The following is a 9,849-nucleotide window of genomic DNA, read 5'->3' as shown; positions in this document are numbered from 1 at the left end:
GCAAATCCTTATTTTGTATTGGTTGAAAAACATAAATTTATTTGCCATAGTACTTTTTATACTTGTAACTTAACTTTTGTAATGCATCATACCAGAACATATGAATTGAATAAAAATTTATTGCTATACAATAACAAAAATGCGTCAATGTGTTTTTATATAAGCGTGTTTAGATAAGAGAGTTTTTTCGTCTACAATGTTCAATTTCAAGGTTATACGACCTTTTGGCAATCGGTTCACCGATGATAATTATCATTTTATTCGAAAGTCGATTTTTTTGTCAACGGATCTGCGTGCATCAAAATAATTGGAAACAATTTTAAAAGGAGACGATTTTTAAAAACGGCTAAAATTCATTGACACTAACTTACCTCTGTTGAAAGAAGAATTTCGGCTTACCTATTTACTATAAATTAACCAAGTAATATAATAAGAAACAAATCATATTTAATTTAAAAATATCGAGATTTTATTAATATTCTTACTGATTAATGGCAGTTATGATAGTACTGCATTGGAATGTTTACACTTTTTTTTTAAATATTTCAATATTTTCGACGAGATTACAACAAAGTTAAATAATTTTCATCAATTTAACAAATTTTTTGAATTGAACCAATTGATTTTATTGGTGAACTTTACCATAAACAAAACAGCATCAATCCTCAAATGAGAACTCCACTTATTTGTTATCAAATGTCGTGATATGAGGTTTCTCAACTCTTTCATGTGTCGGATGTGATCTACGTAAGAAGCGATCGATGGCTTTTCCGTAGATGTAAAATTCATGAGAGCTGGAAATCATTAATTCCTAGGCAGGAATCTTTAAAATTCTCATATTGGAACCTTTTCAATATTACATTGAAAATGCTTCAGAGCTTTAAAGACAACCGCCGCGTTAAATAATGTCAACTCTCTCGTGCTAAATAATGTCAAATCAAGCCAAAAAAGGTTAAAGAGTGATGCATCACAATCGTTCTCACAATTTACTTCGCGGAGCAAATAGCTACACGCGGTTCAATGGGTCGAATTGTAAAAAGCATGGCTTCTCTTTTCTGTGATTGCTGTTCGATAAACTATTTTCGTTGAAAACTGTCGAATGGTCACGGACACACGACACAATGAACGACGTCGTCAAAAATAGTGTATGCGAAAACATAACTCAATCGACAAACTGTCGAGAGTGGCTGAAAAAAACAGAACCGTTTTGTGAATTCATGCGGTGGAAAAATGTATGGAAGATCCGAGTCCGTTGCAACTGAAACCAATGAGAAATCAAACCCTCTGGTTATTTCGATTGGTTTCACATAACTGAAGGGTGGTGCGTTTGATACATTGAGGCAAATACATTCTTTATACTGTCGCAATATAAAGTGCCACTTTTTTCTCCAGACAAAATAGAATAAATTTTTATTTTATTTGTCACGCAAAAAAGTGAATAAAAATGAGAGGGATTTTTTGGGCAAGCCTGAGGAAGCTTTGAAAAAAAATTCGTTTCGAGTATTTGCATTATAAAATCTTGAAGATCGAAATAAGATGAAAATGTGTGGACATTCGGAAATCAAGTGAGTTTTTCGTTTTAATAAAAGAAATTGAATCTCAGCGCATATTCTTCGAACATTTGCTGGAATGATGGTAAATGGCAATTTAACAGGAGTTAAACTGCTCAATTCGATTTCCGATTTGAAACGAACGTTCATTCGATTTGTTATGATGGAATTTTGGAATTTCATTTGCAAGCAATTGAAATTCGATGCAAGTGTGTAATCAATTGTATTCGACATGAAAATGTATGATAAAATTAAAAATAAATAATCAACAATTAATGAAATCCATTGGTTTAATTCCAGTAACCATGCACAGCGCTGCCTATCACAACGACTGTGTACAATTAAAGAGTTTAAACCAATGAGAACTCACAGTTTGTTAGAATATCAATTTTTAATTTTATCAACATTTACACATCGAATCCAAAAGCCATAACTTGCAGCACAAATGCCCACATTTTCATTTTCAATCTCAACAATTTACAATGCGGTTTATATATATATATGAATAATCGCATTTATGATAGTTTCATTGAAAGATAACGACATTCCATCAATGTAATCACCACCTCGATCCACTCCGGTTGGAAATTTATCCAACCTTCAGCTCATGCATGAATCTTTCTATTTAATTCAACACCTTTGTGTAACAATTTTGTGTATATAGAAAAAAATTATTTTTTTTTTCAACACATAAGTCGACACGCAATAGTCAACGCGAACTCATTTCGAATCAAATGTCCAATTTTGCACATAACATCATCAGAATTGAAGATTATTGTCGCCTTCCGACCGTATACACAAAAAAGTGAATTGGCTGGGTGCTCAACAATTTATATCTTTGAGTTCGACAACGTCGAAAGCAAAATCGTAATCACTTTAAACGAAAGAATTTGGCGGACGTTAATTCACAGGCGACTCAAAATCGGTGCGATAGCGTTAAAGTTTTTTTTCGCGGGATGAAAAACTTGTCGCTAAAGGAGCGTGGAAAAAACCCAGTGATTGGCTTATCGCTCAACGATTTAGCGCTCCGGTTCAAATCAGCACATATGTCTTCGGTGAACTGGCAACTTCTTTTCGGCTTGAAATCGATATTCACTCCCACCGCTGTTCCCAATGATCAAATCGTTAGCTTTCGATTCGATCCCCATAGTGAATGCCGATTACAAACATTTTAGCACTTTTCTGAAAAATTATCAATTATAAAATTTATGTACAAAAAATGACTATTAAAATGAAATTATTCGCCACTTTCATCCCAATTCGTTGAATCATTTGAAACTGATTCTTCTAAATATAACATTAATGACCATATTAAATTCATTAAAAATACGGCACAATAAATGTACAAAATAGCTGAATAATAATACGTTAAATGAGGTCCATGAATGGTTTTATCGATGGACATAAGCGATGACTCGCCTCCGCTGCTCTCGAAAAATAACATGGACAGTAGATTCATTTGTCTGCTTTTGATGTCGAGTACTGTATTTGGTTTCAGCCTCGCTGATTCAATCCATCAATTTCGTCATATTTTCCAATTCTGCTCACGTCATCACCATCCATTTCAAATTTTCAGTCTTTGTGGAAATAATTTTTTCGCCAGATGTTTCGTCGTCGTGGCAACAATTGCAGAAAAAGAGCGATATGTGCACTTTAACTAGCAAAATCTGCTATCGATGAACCCAGACATCTTTAATTAGATTCAATTCATTGAATCTTTCACAATTTCTAGAGCTTTCAAGTTCACCAATTTTTTTTTTACATCACCAATTTGGTAATGTTACTTTTGCAAATTCGAACTGTTCGCCAGTGAATATTTTTGTCGTTTCAGTTTCGAATAATTTTATTATTCGTTTTAGTTGAACAAAGTCTTTCAAGACTTTGTATATTTGATTTGATGCTTTCTACTTTTTAAATGCAACGTTTGGTTCGCCATGGTGAACGTCTTGATACTTCGCCACCTCAGTTCGCACTGAATTTACACTGTGATACGGCATGGTTTATATACCGTCAGAATTGCATCGAATTTCACAAATTTTGTTAATTTGAACGTTATATGACTCAAACGATGACGATCAACACTTATTATAAATATATTGTTATTGTTCAAAGAAGTATCACCATATGTGGAATTTCCGGCCGATTAAATGTTATCAATTTTCGTTTTTTATAAACAAGTTTTTGTATTTAACAAGTTATATGGCAATAAATGTCTATCCTCAATATCAATCTTCAAAGTCAATTTATAAGAGAAAAAAATCGTAGAAATTCTAATGAAATGGTTTTTTTTAGTAATTTCACAACCAAGAATAAAACGTAATTTCATTAAATAATTTAGCATTTATTTTTCTCATAGTGACAGAATGCGGATGAGTCAAACATCTGGAAATACTGAACAGCTGACGTATACACTGTTGATTTCGTTCGCCTGAATGTATTCGCGCAGTTTATTCTACTATTTTCAAATTCAAAACTGAACGAAGAAAAATCGTTATTTATTTACGGGTGTTTGTTTGTTATGGAAAAGTTTTTGGCGGTTGTTAAAGATTAATTAGGCAAATAAGTAAATAAGGCAGATAACTTTGAATTTTTCAGGTATTCAAAACAAGAAGAATTCTTTCGGCTTTTTAGTACTACTGTGAATTATAAATTTTCCATTAAAACCCCGAGAAATGGAATTTTCAAACAAAAAATCGGAATATGTTATGCTGACTTATAAGTAATTTCACATTTTGCAATTTTCGTGGAATTTTTTTTCCAGGAGAGTATTTGTTAAAGGCGTTCTTAATTGCCAGTTGTGAGTCTATTCTCGACAAGCCATGAACAAGAAAAAAATATGCATATTAATGAAGAAGACTCTGTGTTTGACCAGCGAAATAGAGCAAAAAAATTGAATTCGATTCGAACTTCACTAAGAATAGATGTGAAAGAAAAATCATGGACACAAAATGCTTACGACGAAGAAAAAGGAAATTAGTAGTCTAGAGCACATCTGAAGCGTACCAATTTCAAGGATTGTATAAGAGGGAAAAAAAGTTGGCAAAGCTTTAACGAAAAAACTGTTTGTAAGCACAAATGGAAACTAAAATGGTAAAGAGATAAAAAGCTGAAACTCGATTATAAAAGCGAGTAAGACACAATTCACAAGGGTACAATTGTACAAAAATTAAGAATTCGCTGTTCCAATTAGATTTCTTGAATTTTTTTTTTCCTCCCTTTTTTTTATTTATTATCTCAAAGTCGTTTTCCTCTTCTCTCTCTCTCTCTCTGTTTTTTGTGTGCTTTCCTCACATTTCAGCCATACATTCAAAAAGATGTGCATCGACTCATCACTTGTGCAGTCGAAATGAGAATGAAGCGTTTTTATGGTTTGCATAACGATTTATTGCCATCTGATTGATGGAATGTTCAAAGCTAAATCAGAATTCTGGTAGCGCACACCAACAACAATTATGCATTTCATTTTACAACCTCGAATCCGATTTTGTGGCACTGACTGTGGCTGTTTACGCGCATTCTCGTCCATTGAATGGCGTACAAGCGACGGAAAGTGGTGATGAGGGGACTCAATTTTTGTTGTCGCTTTTTTGCAATGTACTTTTATTTGTGGGAGTTTTTCGATGCAACTCAATTTTGAAATGTAATCGAAACGAACACTTGCACGAATTCATCGCGAAATAGACAAAGCAAAACTAGAATGGAAGCTTGGAAATACAGATTGCGAGAGAGAGAGAGAGATAGAAATTTTAACAACGCCAGCAATTCCAAATAGTTCGTGATAACTGCCACTACAATTTTAATGTGAAACACTGAAGCAGCAAAATAAACGGGCCGAATGATATTTACAGTTCCGTTCAGAATATAAAATTAACCGTATCAAAATAGAATGTAATGCGGACTTTATTATGAAACTTATATTTGTTTAGTTTGGACGAGAATGAGAGAATGTTTAAACGCCAGTCAGTCAGTCAGTGTGAGCTAGCCAGCCAAACAACTAGATTGTGCTCCCATACTCTTCGCCTGTGTAACTACTTGCTGATGCGATCGAATTAAACGGATAGTTAATTCATTATTTGTGTCACGTTTTTTCAACCCTATAAAAATTGAAATTGAAAAATGCATCGCGTATATAAATGCAGCATCCCGATGCGCTCCCGGTGCTGCGTTTGCTCGTTATTAGAATTCACGTGGCTTTTTTTCTTTCGCTTGTCCGTTATTCTATCACGTTCTTTGTTCGTTACACCTCTCTGACTTTTCTTTTTGGCTCGTTCAAGTCTTTTGCATTGTGCTTGTGTGTATGAAAGAATTTTTTTTATGGCCAGCATCAAATTTGCCCATTTGAGTACAAGGTTGATTTCCGTTTGCCGTTCTTTTCTCCATTTAAATTGAATTAAAAACGTTTGAGCATATATTTGGAAATTCGATTAATGCAGGAAGGAACAAATCGTTGCATTGAAATCAGGAACTACTTCCATGATATTTCTGCCATTTTCCAAAAAAAACTAACAGACAGAAAATGCATTGAAATCTAGAAAAAAATGTGATTCAATGATTTATTAAAGCAACAAAATTATTTCGTATATGCAATCGAAAATCAAGAAGGAAACATTTCGTAAAATAAATTAAAAGAGTTTTAAATGATCGATCAATTTGAATGGATGCGAAAAACAAATAACAACATTTACATTATATTTTCACTGCAGATAAAAAAACTAAAGATTAGAAAAAGTGAGCTAAGCGAACACTCTAAGTCATCAACTCGATCGAAACTATGGTCGTAGTTTGTCGTTGGCAAGCACAACGAGAATTGTAAATTTACATAAATTCACGAAAATAAATAGAAAGACGCTCTCGTTTCTGATATACCGGACTTTTTTGCCTTACATTTCCATAGGACCAATTTTCTGTGCTTTTATTTTCCTTTGCTCTATTTCAAAGTACTTGGCCGTTTTTCTTCATTTTCTTTCTTTTTCCTCCGTTCGTTCGCGAACTCTCAGCACATCGTTCAACATACAAGTTTTGGTTGTTTGATTCTCTTTTGATTCGATAAACTTTCTGAATGCTACCGTATTGTTGTAACTCTTATTCTGCATATATTCGACAACTGAAGCAGTTAATTCAAAGAACAAATAAGGATATTTCAATTTTCAAGTGTGTCTCGCACATGGATGTAAAAACGTACCACTACAACCGGCGAGAGTGAGTTAGAGCACCGAAAAAAAGCGAACCATTTAAAATCATCCGATATTTTCAGTTCAAATGACAAGCAAACAATTTGTTTCCAAGCAACTGTCAAAGTCCAAACGACTTCTCTATATCGCTCTCGGTTTTTGCTTCTTTCACTGTGAAAAACTAACAAACTTTCTACGCCAAAAAAAATCTTATGTCGTGCAACATTTTTTGCATACATTTTTTTCACGTTTGCATTGAAATGAACGACTGTCAAAAGATTCTGGGTTTATCAACAGTGAAGACAACGTTCAACTCATCAGAAAAAAGAGCTATGAAATTCTACGAAAGACCGATGAACTTTCTACTTAGATTAAATTATGAGGAATAAAAAGTATTGACTTTTTTATATGATTTTTGTAACATCCTTTTATAGCAGCTTGTCGAAAGGGCTCGTGAATTCATTTATATGTTGAATAAACCGTTTTGACGATAATTTTATGTACAAAAATGTATAATATTCAATGCAACCACATCTTTGTAATCACGCTTTTTTCCTTTCACCACTTGCATGTTTCACGGATGTGGCTTTTTCATTGCGCATTTTTTTTTCTCGAAGAAACCAACGCATTCTACTATGCAATAACTTATTTGCTATAATATACAGAATAGTTGAAAGATCACTATACTTAAATCACTTTTTATTGCTTTATGTGAATAAAAGTTGCAAAACGGTTCATCTTGCTTGCAATATCCGTTGTAATAATACCTTAGCTTCTGGCTATGGATTTTACTTACCATGAAATAAATATAGCAGTAGATTTTAGTTAATTGTTTGCATGTGGAGTTTCCGTTGGATGCAGACAGTTTGCCTATAAGATAGCCATGTACATTCATTTTAATTTCCAACCACTTTTTTACCACTTTTTTTCAAACATGACAATTTCATTCAATTGCTTCCAGCCGGTGTATATTTGTATGAGATTGGAGACTTTTTTTTGCGAATCTCGCTAATGAGCGCCATCTGATTTTAGTGTGAATTAGATGCAAAAACTGAATTTAATTCTGTAGCATTGAAATGAAAAAGTGAAAAAACAACAACAATAGCACGGCCACACAGAGCTGTACATCTATGCGTGCTGATGCATACATACACATATACGCTTTCTTCATTCTTTCATTCCATTGCTATACGTATCTCACTGGTCAACAGATCTATGTAGCCATGTTACTGTTGTTGTTTTTTTTCTCTTTTTCGATTCAATTCATTGTAACTAAATTGAGTTCAACTATGGAATACAAGATGGCACAGATGAGGGGAATTCGCATTTTGTCTCTTCATAGGCTTAGCCGGTTGATTGCTTCTTTCAAAACCGTGATAACTATGTTAAAAAAAAGATACGAAGCCATAAAGCATGTTTCTTAACAGTGAAAAATCTGCAAACGTTTAAAAACACATAGTTTTATTTAAAGAAAAGTTGGCTCTTACAAAATTGCAAAATTTAAGTGCTAACAAACTTGTGAAAATGTACGAAACGAAATATCAATTCGATTTGAAAGAACGCACGCAGTTTTGTCTAGAAAATAAAAAACTATATTTGGCATAGATACAAATTATAGAGGTAAACCCATGTGATTTGGTGTGTTTGACAGTTGCTATTAAAATAATTATATTGGCATTTGAATACAGGCATTTCAATACAGATAGCATTGTTCCAATAAAATTGACATTGACCAATAAATTTGGTTGTGCCAGAAGGCTTGTGACAAGGACATTTGATTATAATTCATATAAATTTGTATAGGTCGTTTATTCGTCAAGTTGAAGGTATCATCAAAGGTACTTTTTTATTTGTTGCCATAGTCCAAAAATTACGATTAATCACATGGTATTCAGATGTCAATGCTGGGGGCTAGATTCAATAGTGTACAAATGATTTATTCGTCAAGATGAAACTGGACAATCTGTTCAACGGTAACATACATTTACACTTTCTCCATCCAGCGAATAACATTTGGCAAACTCACCACATCGAATACTTCCCCTTCGATGTGCCACTGAATACACACAGTATCGCCGACTTTCAAGTCAGTACGGTTACAGATGTCAGCCGGAAAGAATGTAACAGTTTTTTTTGTACTAGCGTTAAACAAATAAGTCGAATAACTTGTTATTCGATGTTAAGCCATTATATTTGCATGAAATGTTGATGTTCTGGGTCAACTATCTACCAGGTTGAAATGGAAACACTTTACAATTGAACAAACACAATACACTTTGTGAGCAAATTTTGTGACAGCTTTTGTCTACATTGAATTTGCATATAAGATTAGGTTGTTTTTTCATTGATGTAAACAGTACGGCATAGAACACTACTCACATATTTGTGCCACATATTATTGGAGTATCATTCCAACGTCTTGATTTGGTCTGTCATTATTTTCAACAAATACGAACTGCATCGCATTTTGTATTTTCCCCAAAGAGGTTAAACTATGCGACTGTGGTGATTGGTATCAGCATGATACGAAGTGTATAAATTATGCGAACAGAAATTTGCATTCATTTGAGCTATTCCTCTACTTGATCAGTTCCAATTCAGTTCCAAGAATTGAAAGCGATTTCCGCTTGATAAACATTTCTTTTTATCGTTTTAAAGACTTCCGATTTCGACTTACAACAATACAACGGGAAAATTTAGCCGGAGTTTATCTATGGAAAATTGGTTGAAGCAACAGCCAATGTAGTTTAATTTGATCAATTCAATTCAATTCAATTTATTAACACCGCCAAGTACTGGCTGACTGAGTTATATACTATTTAGTTACAAAAATAGGTTCAAACAATTAGAGTTCAATGTGAAGACAGTTTGAGATAGTTAAGCATATAAATATAAATATCAAACTGATTTTTTGTTAGCCAGAGAACATTCCATTATTCAAAACATAATTTACGATGCACATAGACATAAATAGATAAAAAAATTACACAAAAATGTTGTTTATAAATATTTATCAACAATTCAGAACAATTAAATGATTGTTTTGTTCGAACTTTTTACACTTCGATAAACATATAATCGATTCTTCTAACATAGTACCATTAATTAAAATTGATAAACTGAATGCT

Source organism: Contarinia nasturtii, unplaced genomic scaffold (assembly GCF_009176525.2).
Source record: "Contarinia nasturtii isolate CC-2019 unplaced genomic scaffold, AAFC_CNas_1.1 Cnas_scaffold_810, whole genome shotgun sequence".
NCBI classification, from domain to species: domain Eukaryota; kingdom Metazoa; phylum Arthropoda; class Insecta; order Diptera; family Cecidomyiidae; genus Contarinia; species Contarinia nasturtii.
Note: the sequence above shows the minus strand (reverse complement) of the source record.